The sequence below is a fragment of the Symsagittifera roscoffensis genome, chromosome 1, assembly GCF_963678635.1.
Source record: "Symsagittifera roscoffensis chromosome 1, txSymRosc1.1, whole genome shotgun sequence".
Taxonomy (NCBI): domain Eukaryota; kingdom Metazoa; phylum Xenacoelomorpha; order Acoela; family Convolutidae; genus Symsagittifera; species Symsagittifera roscoffensis.
This window is the reverse complement of record NC_087062.1, coordinates 99,444,414-99,460,480: the sequence shown is the minus strand read 5'-3', so window position 1 is coordinate 99,460,480 and position 16,067 is coordinate 99,444,414. Positions and strand designations below refer to the sequence as shown.

Here is a 16,067-nt window from a genome sequence, read left to right as displayed (position 1 = left end):
ACAGTGAAGTGCTTGTGTCAAGTTAAAATTAGCACCACATGCACATGTGAGTGGTTTTTTGGTCGGCTCCCATCCGTATCTTAAGTAAATACCATCTCGGAATTCTGATTTATTCAGGTTGAAGTTGTATCTGCTCAGTGGTAAAGCATTGAGCCAATTAGAGGCTCAGTTTTCAGAGGCCAGGTCGATTGCGTATTTATCTGTTTCATTTAAAGAGTTAATGTGGTTTATTTTTTTTTCGATTTTTCTATCATTTCTAATTTTTTGATTTTCGTACAGATTTTTTCTTGCTGTGTTCTGCTGTAACAGGATCTTGAGATTCCAGTACTAGTGACGTTTCTTTAGACCATTCTAGATAGCTTTCCTGATGGGATGGCAGCTTGATGTTAATTCCGCCCATTTTAAGGGGTAATGAAGATATCTCACGGAACTGGGCGTTTAAAGTGTCTTAACCGACTAGGTTAGGTAATAATTGTTCTTTGATAATATTTGCACTTATTTCTAAGTTTTCCATAAGGTTAGGCGTTGTCCTGGCAAGAAATGAAAGCTTTTCTTGAAGTCTTTTAGTATATCAGGCATAAGCGTTTTGGGGTAAGGTTTTAGCGAATTTCGTTTGTTTTTTCAAAATTTTGATATGCTCATTCTGTTGAAACTCGAGGAACTTTTTACATTCAGATTCTGTTCCTATAACTGAACCAAGCACTCGGGCTCCTGCCTTCATCGTGATTCCTGTATTTGCGAAGATTTTCTGAGCTTCACCGAGTTTTTCATCTTTGACAATTCATTGGTAGCCGAAAATTTTACCCAGTGATACAATTTTATCGAGGACGGTTCGTAGATTGCTTAATTTACCGACTGCGTTTCGGTCGTCTGCGTACCATTTCTGGATTACATCGTCTACTGATAAAATTTTAATAAGGTTTATTATGGCTAGACCGTACATGGCCATTGCTAGTGGTTTCCCTCTGGGTTGTCCCTTCTTGAGAGCAGATGGTTTTTTGTTAACGAACAGTTTAGATGGATTGGGGTAGGAGTTCTTAATTGCTGTTAAAAGAAAAGGGCAAGTATTTTCGATGTTTTTCAATGCCAGTTTTCGGTTCAGCGAGTTGAAAGCGTTTTCGGCATCTATCAGTAAAACAGCATTGGCGGAAGTTTTGCTGTATTGATATCTTAGCATGTGGATCGCATATTCAATGCCACATTATTGTCCTAGACAGAGTTGGTAGTTCAAACCAAGCGACGTGAGTTCGTATTTCAGGCATTTGGTTATTTTTTGACCTATTATTTTACGCATAACTTCTCCTATGCCTATGGGTCTTACTCCTGGATTCTTATCTAAGGGTATTAATCTACCTGCGTTATATGGTTCCATTAGTTCTGGATTTAGTTCTTCGGTGACTAATTTTTTTGGCAATTTTAGCAAATGTTTTTGAAACCTCAACTGATTGTTGCCCGAACTATGTTAAAATACATCTCCATTCATTTGCATTGATGGTCCATGCAATCCGTGCGTTCTCATGGCTGCCTTCTTTATATGTTGAATGTTTATCTGATCAAATGTCGATGGATGGAAAGGAATTGTTTCGTTTGAGACTGGTGTAGTTAAGTTCTCATCAATTGGTTTAGATGGTGAGAGCTTCTCTTTGAGAGTCTGTTCTACTGTCTCACCTTTGACGATCTCGTCGAGCGAAAGAACGCCATTGGATGTGTCTGTTAGTTTTGCAATTGAGGTTCTCTTTGTGCAATAGTAGAGATCTTATCTACTATATGGGAGAACTTCTCTCACTTACTCTGAAGGTATTGGCGTTTCCCAAGATCATCCCAACATAAGCCTAATTGTTGTAATAAACTTATTAAATATTTTTCCGATAACCTTAATTGATAGCAACGAAGCAGCGAAGAGCGCGTTTTGCAAGTGAACTGATCGGAAGCGAAGATGACTTGCTCCATGTGGAAAACAATCATATAGAGTTGGGAAAACTATCATCAACTGCGGAATTCTGTGTGAACAATGCTGCAGATGTTATCACACCAGCTGCCCGGGCACGATCCAAGCAGCTGTGAATATTATACCAATTTACGAAGCATTCATTTGCCAAATTTGACAATCGAATTCCTGCGGACTCACTCAACAGATGCAGGGCATGATGATTGACGACAAGTGTGCAAAAAATATTATGAAAATTTTTGCATTTTGCAAAAACTGTTTACAATTTTTAACAAATAAGCAAAATTCTTCGAGAAAAAATTTTTCATGATGCAACTTTTCATGATTTTTTAAAATATTGATGAATTTAAGTGTTATTCCCTATCTTATTACATTGTTTTTTTTTGAGATTTTTGATCAAAATACATGCAAAAAAAAAGAATTTTTTACTGTTCAAAGTTACATCAAAGAAAATCATAATCTTTAATTTTCAACAGTACAAGAAAATCTTGTTACAATTTTCTTTCTAATGTGAAAATCTTCAAAGAAATTTTTCTTAATATTCGATAATTTCTTTGATTTTCTTAACAAATATGCCAAAAAATATTATGAAAGTTTTTGCAATTTGCAAAAACTGTACAGATTTTTTAACAAATACGCTTTTCACAAAGTTTTTCGAGAAAACTTTTTGCATGATAAAGAAAATCTCACAAATTTAGAAAATTTTCAATAAATGTTTTCGCATTCTGAAAAAATGTTATACCCCTTTTTCTTGCACTGTTAATAGTTAAAGTAAAGGAATTTTTTTGTTTCAATTTTGATTTAAAAAAAATCTTTTTTTGCATGTATATTGATTTAAAAAAATCAGAAGAACAATGTATAAAGTTAGAGAATAGCACTCAAAGTCCTCAATTATGAAAACTTTTTTGCAATAATTTAACAAGTTTTTTTACATTAAAATGGTTTGTGTTTTTAAGCATATGCGTAAGTAAAAAAAATTGGTTTTTGCATTTGTTTTTTAAAAATTTGTTTTTGCATCATCCAAAAAAAATTTTCGAAAAATTTCGCATATTTGTTAAAAAATCTGTACAATTTTTGCAAATTGCAAAAACTTTCATAATATTTTTTGCACACTTGTTAAAAAAAACAAAGAAAATCTCGCAAATTAAGAAAAATTTCGTTAAATGTTTTCGCATTTTAAAGAAAATTGTAACAAGAGTTTCTTGCACTGATGAAAATTAAAATTGATGAACTTCTTTGTTCTAACTTTGATCATTACAAAATTCATTTTTCTGCATGTAAATTGATCAAAAAACGCAGAAAAACAATGAACTATGATAAGAAATAGCACTCAAAGTCATCAATACTGATAATTGTTAACCAATAATTTAACAATGAGAGAAAGGAAGTTAGGTTTTTGCAAAAACTTTTTAAAAAAATATATGAAAAAAATTGTGTCCTGCAGAAATTTTTCACTGAAATATCCATATCTGTTAAAAAATTATTATTTTTTTTGCATCTTGTAGAAAAAAAAATATAAATGTATTCGTTGAAAAGCTTTTGAATTGAAATAAAACAAATTTGAGAAAAATTTTATGATGAAATAATCAAAAAATATTAGAAAAATTGACACGCTCACTATTTACTGAGTCATAACCATCAATAGAACGATCAATTAATTTGAACAAATCAGATTCAAATTTTAAGTGTTGATTCTTTTGAATTCTGTCTAGAATTGCTGAGCCCAGAGTTTGCGTAGATGCAAGTTTTTGATTAGAATTTAGATAGTGTTTTATGAAATTTTTTCGAACGAGTTGTTTACTTGATACGCTTGGTGTTTTTTTAGCTCTTATCCATTGTAAGTGATGCTGCATTCCGCAATTAGCCTGATTGAGTACTTCATCACTTGATGTGACAAAATTTGAATAGAATCTGTGTTGGTCCAAAGTGAAAAGACAATGAATTTCTTGATATATGTATTGATAATTGTCTAATCTCTGAAGATTTTGGCTAAAAGATGTTCCTTTTAAAATTAATTGAAACTTTCAACCTCCCAAGGAACAAAAAAAATTGTGAGTAGACACGAAAAAATCTTCGATTACAATTTATTTTTCGTAAAAAGCGTTGGAAACAGAAATAATCAATGATTTAATATTTTATTCTGAATAAAAACTGGGAAGAACTTGGCAAATAGCAGCTGCCATTGTCAAGAATGATTTTTACAGATTTCTATAAAAATAGTAACGCCTACGCAATTTCAATACGGGGAAAAATCACAAAAAACTTTCATAATTGTTTCTACTTCCATTAGGGAAATCGCGATGACTCATACATAGTTTTAATTTGTATCGAAACACAGAAACTTTAATAATTTTGTTAAAAAGATGGAGAGGAGGTTTTAGAAAAGAAGAGTACTGCCAAGTGTATTAAGAAAGTTTTTTTTAAAAGAGTTAACTCAGGTTGAGTGTTCGATCAGTAAAAAACAAAACAATGGAAGAGCCTGTGAAACCACAATTGAAGATAAGGAACATTTTTTCGATTACTACTTTGAATTTGATACAAATACTAATTCTAGATTTGACAGAATATCTTTTAGTCGATTATTTCAAAAAATTCCAGTTGTTTATACTACAATTGTTGTACATAAATTAGAGATACGCTGTAAGGTGATACTTTTGTAAGATTCGTGGTCACTTGTTAGTTAAAACTTTCGGAAAATATCGTATTTTGTTTCTATTATCTTAGACAACAAATAAGAAAGAAAGCGAGCCAAATGAGAAAGAAAGCGAGTCAAATGAGTGAGCAGTAAAAAGCAACATGTTAAGATGATTAAAGATGTGATAGCTTTAGGATGTTTATACTGAAGAGACGAAGGGATTCATTGAATAAAGCTTTTGTGGAGAGAACCAAAAAGACTCGGACAAGAAGGGCAAAAAAATTTCATGCGGAAGGGTTGTATCAAGGAGTCAAAAGGCCTGGTACGACAAAAGTTCAATATTGGAAGTAGAGGTTCATCAGAGCTTGATCAGGATGAGAATCTGGCGGGACGTGAAACTGATGGAATTGGGATCAAGAGAGTAATGAGTGAATCTACTCCCGTACAACAGGGCCATGATTTCGCTACTTTGACCGGGACTCTTAATCGATAACAAATGTCGCAACTGAGAACTTCAATGAACATTAAAACAGAGAATGGATGTATGGGTCCACGAGAGGAAGAGATAACTCATCGAGTGGCACCACTGAGAGTAACAGGCCCAGGAATCCCTCGAACATCAGAGAGGGTTCTACTGGCAGTAGGCCAGTCTCGAACGAACGAAATTTGTGAGAGGAACAAGCAAGTAGATAAGGTGATTCCTCAAATTGAAATTACTCAAACCAGGAAAGGCCCAGCGACTCCGACAGGAGGGATGTTCCAGGGCCTCAAACAACAGCGATGAACAATCAGACGGGATAATCTCGGGATGCAACAGCGATGGCCACCGCGTTCGATCCTCTGAACAGGTTTCTGGAGACGTTCATCACGAAGTTGTCCAGGACCAATGAGCGCAGCAAAAAGTCTAAGAGTTCAAAAAAATCGAGACTATACAAGGATGAATCCGGCGGGTGTATAAATACCTGCATAGTGGTCATGAAGCAGCATTTTGAGGAAAAGATTTGAGAGAAAGCCAAAATTGCAGTGCGCTCACCGGCAACTTGGAAGGGACAGCCCTGAAATGTGCGATGGCGAAAAAGCAACACCAGCTGGATACTGCCGAAAAAACATTCGAGATACTGTTGAGCCGCTTTGGCTCGGGAGTGCAAGGGCACCAACCGATGATGCGCTTCGAGAAACAAAGATAGCGTGAAGATTAAACCATAGGCAAACTCTTAGATGAATTAGAATTGATAAGAAGATGTAGTCAACCAAACTAGTGAAACATCAGGTTGAACTTGGCAGTAGCTTCAAAATTCATTGATGGTGTGAATAACGATGAGCTCAGGACAATGTTAGCGACGCACTACACACCTCTTTTGACCAATGCACCTACACCGGCAGAGCTGCGACTGAAATCCAAGGAAAATCTATTGCCGAAGACTCCGATGAGGTCGGGTTATTACAAAAACGTTTATGGCTTTTTCAACAATGGACCTGCAAATCAGGAAACAACTGGTGCAAGCCCTAAGATGACATAGACTTGAGACGCTCTTGTGCAAACTGCAGCCTCACAGACCGTCAAGTATCAGCATGACCAACCTAAAAACAAGGCATGAAAGCGATGTTGATGAGGCGTCGGATTTTATGGGAGGAAATTGCAAAGTTCGGTCCTAAGTGTTTCTTCTGCTTAATGATGCGTCACTGGCACAAATAGAAGGAAGTATTTGATATTTTGATCAATGAAGGGCTAAAAATAGTACCAAAAGGGGGACCCTTTGGGTAGTCAGGGGTCGAATCCTTGAGAGGGGGATGCATACCCTCCAAAAACAATCTGCTACATAACTCCATGTTTGGCTCAACAGCCCATCTTGCGTTCACATAAAAACCTTTTTTAGCTTCTACGAAGTTCAGATCTCCCGTAGAACAGGGCCATTCGCCTTGCAACGGCTGAAGTTTTTGCTCAATCTCGACGTCATGGCAAACCTCTTTCATGAGGTTGGCGGATGTGTCTCTATTTTCATTGTGTTTTTGTGTGTGTCACCAGCCTTTGCACAGTGAAGCGCTTGTGTCAAGTTAAAATCAACACCACATGCACATGTGAGTGGGGTTTTGGTCGGCTCCCATCCGTATCTTAAGTAAATACCATCTCGGAATTCTAATTTATTCAGGTTGAAGTTGTATCTGCTCAGTGGTAAAGCATTGAGCCAATTAGAGGCTCATTTTTCAGGGGCCAGGTCGATTGCGTATTTATCTGTTTCATTTAAAAAGTTAATGTGGTTTGTTTTTTTTTCGATTTTTTCTATCGTTTTTAATTTTTTGATTTTCGTACAGATTTTTTCTTGCTGTGTTACTGCTGTAACAGGATCTTGAGATTCCAGTACTAGTGATGTTTCTTTAGACCATTCTAGATAGCTTTCCTGATGGGATGGCAGCTTGATGTTAAGTCCGCCCATTTTAAGGGGTAATGAAGATATCTCACGGAACTGGGCGTTTAAAGTGTCTTAACCGACTAGGTTAGGTAATAAATGTTCTTTGATAATATTTGCACTTATTTCTATGTTTTCCATAGTGTTAGGCGTTGTCCTAGCAAGAAATGAAAACTTTTCTTGAAGTCTTTTAGTATATCAGGCATAAGCATTTTGGGGTAAGGTTTTATCTAATTTCGTTTGTTTTTTCAAAATTCTGATATGCTCATTCTGTTGAAACTCGAGGAACTTTTTACATTCAGATTCTGCTCCTATAACTGAACCAAGCACTCGGGCTCCTGCCTTCATCGTGATGCCTGTATTTGCGAAGATTTTCTGAGCTTCACCGAGTTTTTCATCCTTGACAATTCATTGGTAGCCGAAAATTTTACCCAGTGATACAATTTTATCGAGGACGGTTCGTAGATTGCTTAATTTACCGACTGCGTTTCGGTCGTCTGCGTACCATTTCTGGATTACATCGTCAACTGATAAAATTTTTATAAGGTTTATTATGGCTAGACCGTACATGGCCATTGCTAGTGGTTTCCCTCTGAGGTTTATAAGGTTTATTAGGGTTAGACCGTACATGGCCATTGCTAGTGGTTGTCCCTTCTTGAGAGCAGATGGTTTTTTGTCAACGAACAGTTTAGATGGATTGGAGTAGGAGTTCTTAATTGCTGTTAAAAGAAAAGGGCAAGTATTTTCGATGTTTTTCAATGCCAGTTTTCGGTTCAGCGAGTTGAAAGCGTTTTTTGCATCTATCAATAAAACAGCATCGGCGGAAGTTTTGCAGTATTGATATCTTAGCATGTGGATCGCATATTCAATGCCACATTATTGTCCTAGACCGAGTTGGTAGTTCGAACCAAGCGACGTGAGTTCGTATTTCAGGCATTTGGTTATTTTTCGCCCTATTATTCTACGCATAACTTCTCCTATGCCTATGGGTCTCACTCCTGGATTCATATCTAAGGGTATTAATCTACATGCGTTATATGGTTCCATTAGTTATGGATTTAGTTCTTCGGTGACTAATTTTTTGGCAATTTTAGCAATTGTTTTTGAAACCTCAACTGATTGTTGCCCGAACTGTGTTAAAAGACATCTCCATTCATTTGCATCGAGGCCAGATGGTCCATGCAATCCGTGCGTTCTCATGGCTGCCTTCTTTATATGTTGAATGTTTATCTGATCAAATGTCGATGGATGGAAAGGAATTATTTCGTTTGAGACTGGTGCAGTAAAGTTCTCATCAATTGGTTTAGATGGTGAGAGCTTCTCTTTGAGAGTCTGTTCTACTGTCTTACCTTTGACGATCTCGTCGAGCGAAAGTTCGCCTTTGGATGTGTCTGTTAGTTTTGCAATTGAGGTTCTCTTTGTGCAATAGTAGAGATCTTATCTACTATATGGGAGAACTTCTCTCACTTACACTGAAGGTATTGGCGTTTCCCAAAATCATCCCAATATAAGCCTAATTGTTGTAATAAACTTATTAAATAATTTTCCGATAACCTTAAATGATAGCAACGAAGCAGCGAAGAGCACGTTTTGCAAGTGAACTGATCGGAAGCGAAGATGACCCCCGCTCGATGTGGAAAAGAATCATATAGAGTTTGGAAAACTATCATCAGCCGCGGAGTTCTGTGTGAACAATGCTGCAGATGATATCACTTCAGCTGCGCGGGCACGATCCAAGCAGTTGTGAATATTATACCAAATGATGAAGCATTAATTTGCCAAATTTGACAATCGAGTTCCTGCGGACTCACTCAACAGATGCACGGCATGATGATTGACGACAAGTGTGCAAAATTCTTCGAGAAAAAGTTTTTCATGATGCATGTTTCCACAATTTTTTAAAAAATTGATGAATTTAAGTGTTATTCCCTATCTTATTAGATTATTTTTTTTTGAAATTTTTGATCAAAATACATGCAAAAAAAAAAGAATTTTTTTAATGTTCAAAGTTACAACAAAGAAAATCAAAATCTTTAATTTTCAACAGTACAAGAAAATCTTGTTACAATTTTCTTTTTAATGTGAAAGTCTTCAAAGAAATTTTTCTTAATATTTGAGAATTTCTTTGATTTTCTTAACAAATATGCCAAAAAACATTATGAAAGTTTTTGCAATTTGCAAAAACTGTACAGATTTTTTAACAAATACGCTTTTCACAAAGTTTTTCGAGAAATATTTTTGCATGATAAAGAAAATCTCACAAATTTAGAAAATTTTCAATAAATGTTTTCGCATTCTGAAAAATTGTTATACCCTTTTTCTTGCACTGTTAATAGTTAAAATTAAGTGAACGCACTGTTAATCTTGCGTTCACATAAAAACCTTTTTTAGCTTCTGAAGTTCAGATCTCCCGTAGAACAGGGCCATTCGCCTTGCAACGGCTGAAGTTTTCGCTCAATCTCGACGTCATGGCAAACCTCGTTCATGAGGTTGGCGGATGTGTCTCTATTTTCATTGTGTTTTTTTGTGTGTGTCACCAGCCTTTGCACAGTGAAGCGCTTGTGTCAAGTTAAAATCAGCACCACATGCACATGTGAGTGGGGTTTTTGTCGGCTCCCATCCGTATCTTAAGTAAATACCAACTCGGAATTCTAATTTATTCAGGTTGAAGTTGTATCTGCTCAGTGGTAAAGCATTGAGCCAATTAGAGGCTCCTTTTTCAGAGGCCAGGTCGATTGCGTATTTATCTGTTTCATTTAAAAAGTTAATGTGGTTTGTTTCTTTTCGATTTTTTATATGATTTTTAGTTTTTTGATTTTCGTACAGATTTTTTCTTGCTGTGTTACTGCTGTAACAGGATCTTGAGATTCCAGTACTAGTGATGTTTCCTTGGATCATTCTAGATAGCTTTCCTGATGGGATGGCAGCTTGATGTTATGTCCGCCCATTTTAAGGGGTAATGAAGATATCTCAAGGAAAACTGGGCGTTTAAAGTGTCTTAACCGACTAGATTAGGTAATAATTGTTCTTTGATAATATTTGCACGTATTTCTAAGTTTTCCATAGTGTTATGCGTTGTCCTGGCAAGAAATGAAAGCTTTTCTTGAAGTCTTTTAGTATATCAGGCATAAGAGTTTTGGGGTAAAGTTTTATCGAATTTCGTTTGTTTTTTTTCAAAATTTTGATATGCTCAATCTGTTGAAACTCGAGGAACTTTTTACATTCAGATTCTTTTCCTATAACTGAACCAAGCACTCGGGCTCCTGCCTTCATCGTGATTCCTGTAGTTGCGAAGATTTTATGAGCTTCACGGAGTTTTTCATCCTTGACAATTCATTGGTAGCCAAAAATTTTCTCCATTGATACAATTTTATCGAGGACGGTTCGTAGATTGCTTAATTTACCGACTGCGTTTCGGTCGTCTGCGTACCATTTCTGGATTATATCGTCTACTGATAAAATTTTTATAAGGTTTATTATGGCTAGACCGTACATGGCCATTGCTAGTGGTTTCCCTCTGGGTTGTCCCTTCTTGAGAGCAGATGGTTTTTTGTTAACGAACAGTTTAGATGGATTGAAGTAGGAGTTCTTAATTGCTGTTAAAAGAACAGGGCAAGTATTTTCGATGTTTTTCAATGCCAGTTTTCGGTTCAGTGAGTTGAAAGCGTTTTCGGCATCTATCAGTATGAGAATCTGGCGGGACGTGAAACTGATGGAATTGGGATCAAGAGAGTAATGAGTGAATCTACTCCCGTAGAACAGGGCCATGATTTCGCTACTTTGACCGGGACTCTTAATCGATAACAAATGTCGCAACTGAGAACTTCAATGAACATTAAAACAGAGAATGGATGTATGGGTCCACGAGAGGAAGAGATAACTCATCGAGTGGCACCACTGAGAGTAACAGGCCCAGGAATCCCTCGAACATCAGAGAGGGCTCTACTGGCAGTAGGCCAGTCTCGAACGAACGAAATTTGTGAGAGGAACAAGCAAGTAGATAAGGTGATTCCTCAAATTGAAATTACTCAAACCAGGAAAGGCCCAGCGACTCCGACAGGAGGGATGTTCCAGGGCCTCGAACAACAGCGATGAACAATCAGACGGGATAATCTCGGGATGCAACAGCGATGGCCACCGCGTTCGATCCTCTGAACAGGTTTCTGGAGACGTTCATCACGAAGTTGTCCAGGACCAATGAGCGCAGCAAAAAGTCTAAGAGTTCAAAAAAATCGAGACTATACAAGGATGAATCCGACGGGTGTATAAATACCTGCATAGTGGTCATGAAGCAGCATTTTGAGGAAAAGATTTGAGAGAAAGCCAAAGTTGCAGTGCGCTCACCGGCAACTTGGAAGGGACAGCCCTGAATTGTACGATGGCGAAAAAGCAACACCAGCTGGATACTGCCGAAAAAACATTCGAGATACTGTTGAGCCGCTTTGGCTCGGGAGTGCAAGGGCACCAACCGATGATGCGCTTCGAGAAACAAAGATAGCGTGAAGATTAAACCATAGGAAAACTCTTAGATGAATTAGAATTGATAGGAAGATGTAGTCAACCAAACTAGTGAAACATCAGGTTGAACTTGGCAGTAGCTTCAAAATTCATTGATGGTGTGAATAACGATGAGCTCAGGACAATGTTAGCGACGCACTACACACCTCTTTTGACCAATGCACCTACACCGGCAGAGCTGCGACTGAAATCCAAGTAAAATCTATTGCCGAAGACTCCGATGAGGTCGGGTTATTACAAAAACGTTTATGGCTTTTTCAACAATGGACCTGCAAATCAGGGTAACAACTGGTGCAAGCCCTAAGATGACATAGACTTGAGACGCTCTTGTGCAAACTGCAGCCTCACAGACCGTCAAGTATCAGCATGACCAACCTAAAAACAAGGCATGAAAGCGATGTTGATGAGGCGTCGGATTTTATGGGAGGAAATTGCAAAGTTCGGTCCTAAGTGTTTCTTCTGCTTAATGATGCGTCACTGGCACAAATAGAAGGAAGTATTTGATATTTTGATCAATGAAGGGCTAAAAATAGTACCAAAAGGGGGACCCTTTGGGTAGTCAGGGGTCGAATCCTTGAGAGGGGGATGCATACCCTCCAAAAACAATCTGCTACATAACTCCATGTTTGGCTCAACAGCCCATCTTGCGTTCACATAAAAACCTTTTTTAGCTTCTACGAAGTTCAGATCTCCCGTAGAACAGGGCCATTCGCCTTGCAACGGCTGAAGTTTTTGCTCAATCTCGACGTCATGGCAAACCTCTTTCATGAGGTTGGCGGATGTGTCTCTATTTTCATTGTGTTTTTGTGTGTGTCACCAGCCTTTGCACAGTGAAGCGCTTGTGTCAAGTTAAAATCAACACCACATGCACATGTGAGTGGGGTTTTGGTCGGCTCCCATCCGTATCTTAAGTAAATACCATCTTGGAATTCTAGTTTATTCAGGTTGAAGTTGTATCTGCTCAGTGGTAAAGCATTGAGCCAATTAGAGGCTCATTTTTCAGGGGCCAGGTCGATTGCGTATTTATCTGTTTCATTTAAAAAGTTAATGTGGTTTGTTTTTTTTTCGATTTTTTCTATCATTTTTAATTTTTTGATTTTCGTACAGATTTTTTCTTGCTGTGTTACTGCTGTAACAGGATCTTGAGATTCCAGTACTAGTGATGTTTCTTTAGACCATTCTAGATAGCTTTCCTGATGGGATGGCAGCTTGATGTTAAGTCCGCCCATTTTAAGGGGTAATGAAGATATCTCACGGAACTGGGCGTTTAAAGTGTCTTAACCGACTAGGTTAGGTAATAAAAGTTCTTTGATAATATTTGCACTTATTTCTAAGTTTTCCATAGTGTTAGGCGTTGTCCTAGCAAGAAATGAAAGCTTTTCTTGAAGTCTTTTAGTATATCAGGCATAAGCATTTTGGGGTAAGGTTTTAGCGAATTTCGTTTGTTTTTTCAAAATTCTGATATGCTCATTCTGTTGAAACTCGAGGAACTTTTTACATTCAGATTCTGCTCCTATAACTGAACCAAGCACTCGGGCTCCTGCCTTCATCGTGATTCCTGTATTTGCGAAGATTTTCTGAGCTTCACCGAGTTTTTCATCCTTGACAATTCATTGGTAGCCGAAAATTTTACCCAGTGATACAATTTTATCGAGGACGGTTCGTAGATTGCTTAATTTACCGACTGCGTTTCGGTCGTCTGCGTACCATTTCTGGATTACATCGTCAACTGATAAAATTTTTATAGGGTTTATTATGGCTAGACCGTACATGGCCATTGCTAGTGGTTTCCCTCTGAGGTTTATAAGGTTTATTAGGGCTAGACCGTACATGGCCATTGCTAGTGGTTGTCCCTTCTTGAGAGCAGATGGTTTTTTGTCAACGAACAGTTTAGATGGATTGCAGTAGGAGTTCTTAATTGCTGTTAAAAGAAAAGGGCAAGTATTTTCGATGTTTTTCAATGCCAGTTTTCGGTTCAGCGAGTTGAAAGCGTTTTTTGCATCTATCAATAAAACAGCATCGGCGGAAGTTTTGCAGTATTGATATCTTAGCATGTGGATCGCATATTCAATACCACATTATTGTCCTAGACCGAGTTGGTAGTTCGAACCAAGCGACGTGAGTTCGTATTTCAGGCATTTGGTTATTTTTCGCCCTATTATTCTACGCATAACTTCTCCTATGCCTATGGGTCTCACTCCTGGATTCATATCTAAGGGTATTAGTCTACATGCGTTATATGGTTCCATTAGTTCTGGATTTAGTTCTTCGGTGACTAATTTTTTGGCAATTTTAGCAATTGTTTTTGAAACCTCAACTGATTGTTGCCCGAACTGTGTTAAAATACATCTCCATTCATTTGCATCGAGGCCAGATGGTCCATGCGATCCGTGCGTTCTCATGGCTGCCTTCTTTATATGTTGAATTTTTATCTGATCAAATGTCGATGGATGGAAAGGAATTATTTCGTTTGAGAGTGGTGCAGTAAAGTTCTCATCAATTGGTTTAGATGGTGAGAGCTTCTCTTTGAGAGTCTGTTCTACTGTCTTACCTTTGACGATCTCGTCGAGCGAAAGTTCGCCTTTGGATGTGTCTGTTAGTTTTGCAATTGAGGTTCTCTTTGTGCAATAGTAGAGATCTTATCTACTATATGGGAGAACTTCTCTCACTTACTCTGAAGGTATTGGCGTTTCCCAAGATCATCCCAATATAAGCCTAATTGTTGTAATAAACTTATTAAATAATTTTCCGATAACCTTAAATGATAGCAACGAAGCAGCGAAGAGCACGTTTTGCAAGTGAACTGATCGGAAGCGAAGATGACCCCCGCTCGATGTGGAAAAGAATCATATAGAGTTTGGAAAACTATCATCAGCCGCGGAGTTCTGTGTGAACAATGCTGCAGATGATATCACTTCAGCTGCGCGGGCACGATCCAAGCAGTTGTGAATATTATACCAAATGATGAAGCATTAATTTGCCAAATTTGACAATCGAGTTCCTGCGGACTCACTCAACAGATGCACGGCATGATGATTGACGACAAGTGTGCAAAATTCTTCGAGAAAAAGTTTTTCATGATGCATGTTTCCACAATTTTTTAAAAAATTGATGAATTTAAGTGTTATTCCCTATCTTATTAGATTATTTTTTTTTGAAATTTTTGATCAAAATACATGCAAAAAAAAAAGAATTTTTTTAATGTTCAAAGTTACAACAAAGAAAATCAAAATCTTTAATTTTCAACAGTACAAGAAAATCTTGTTACAATTTTCTTTTTAATGTGAAAGTCTTCAAAGAAATTTTTCTTAATATTTGAGAATTTCTTTGATTTTCTTAACAAATATGCCAAAAAACATTATGAAAGTTTTTGCAATTTGCAAAAACTGTACAGATTTTTTAACAAATACGCTTTTCACAAAGTTTTTCGAGAAATATTTTTGCATGATAAAGAAAATCTCACAAATTTAGAAAATTTTCAATAAATGTTTTCGCATTCTGAAAAATGGTTATACCCTTTTTCTTGCACTGTTAATAGTTAAAATTAAGTGAACGCACTGTTAATCTTGCGTTCACATAAAAACCTTTTTTAGCTTCTGAAGTTCAGATCTCCCGTAGAACAGGGCCATTCGCCTTGCAACGGCTGAAGTTTTCGCTCAGTTCTTAATTGCTGTTAAAAGAACAGGGCAAGTATTTTCGATGTTTTTCAATGCCAGTTTTCGGTTCAGCGAGTTGAAAGCGTTTTCGGCATCTATCAGTAAAACAGCATCGGCGGAAGTTTTGCTGTATTGATATCTTAGCATGTGGATCGCATATTCAATGCCACATTATTGTCCTAGACAGAGTTGGTAGTTCGAACTAAGCGACGTGAGATCGTATTACAGGCATTTGGTTATTTTTTGACCTATTATTCTACGCATAACTTCTCCTATGCCTGTGGGTCTTACTCCTGGATTCTTATCTAAGGGTAATAATCCACATGCGTTATATGGTTCCGTTAGTTCTGGATTTAGTTCTTCGGTGACTAATTTTTTTGGCATTTTTAGCAACTGTTTTTGAAACCGTAACTGATTGTTGCCCGAACTGTATTAAAATACATCTCCATTCATTTGCATTGAGGCCAGATGGTCCATGCAATCCGTGCGTTCTCATGGCTGCCTTCTTTATATGTTGAATGTTTATCTGATCAAATGTCGATGGATGGAAAGGGACTGTTTCGTTTGAGACTGGTGTAGTTAAGTTCTCATCAATTGGTTTAGATGGTGAGAGCTTCTCTTTGAGAGTCTGTTCTACTGTCTCACCTTTGACGATCTCGTCGAGCGAAAGAACGCCATTGGATGTGTCTGTTAGTTTTGCAATTGAGGTTCTCTTTGTGCAATAGTAGAGATCTTATCTACTATATGGGAGAACTTCTCTCACTTACTCTGAAGGTATTGGCGTTTCCCGAGATCATCCCAATATAAGCCTAATTGTTGTAATAAACTTATTAAATAATTTTTCGATAACCTTAAATGATAGCAACGGAGCAGCGAAGAGCGCGTTTTGCAAGTGAACTGAT

General features: G+C 37.3%; 1 protein-coding gene across 1 annotated transcript in view; it reads left to right on the top strand.

Annotated features, from left to right (window-relative positions):
* The window catches only part of LOC134853382 (uncharacterized), a 540,493-nt gene that overhangs the window by 487,732 nt on the left and 36,694 nt on the right, over window positions 1-16,067 (top strand). The gene's annotated exons all lie outside the window — the stretch shown is intronic.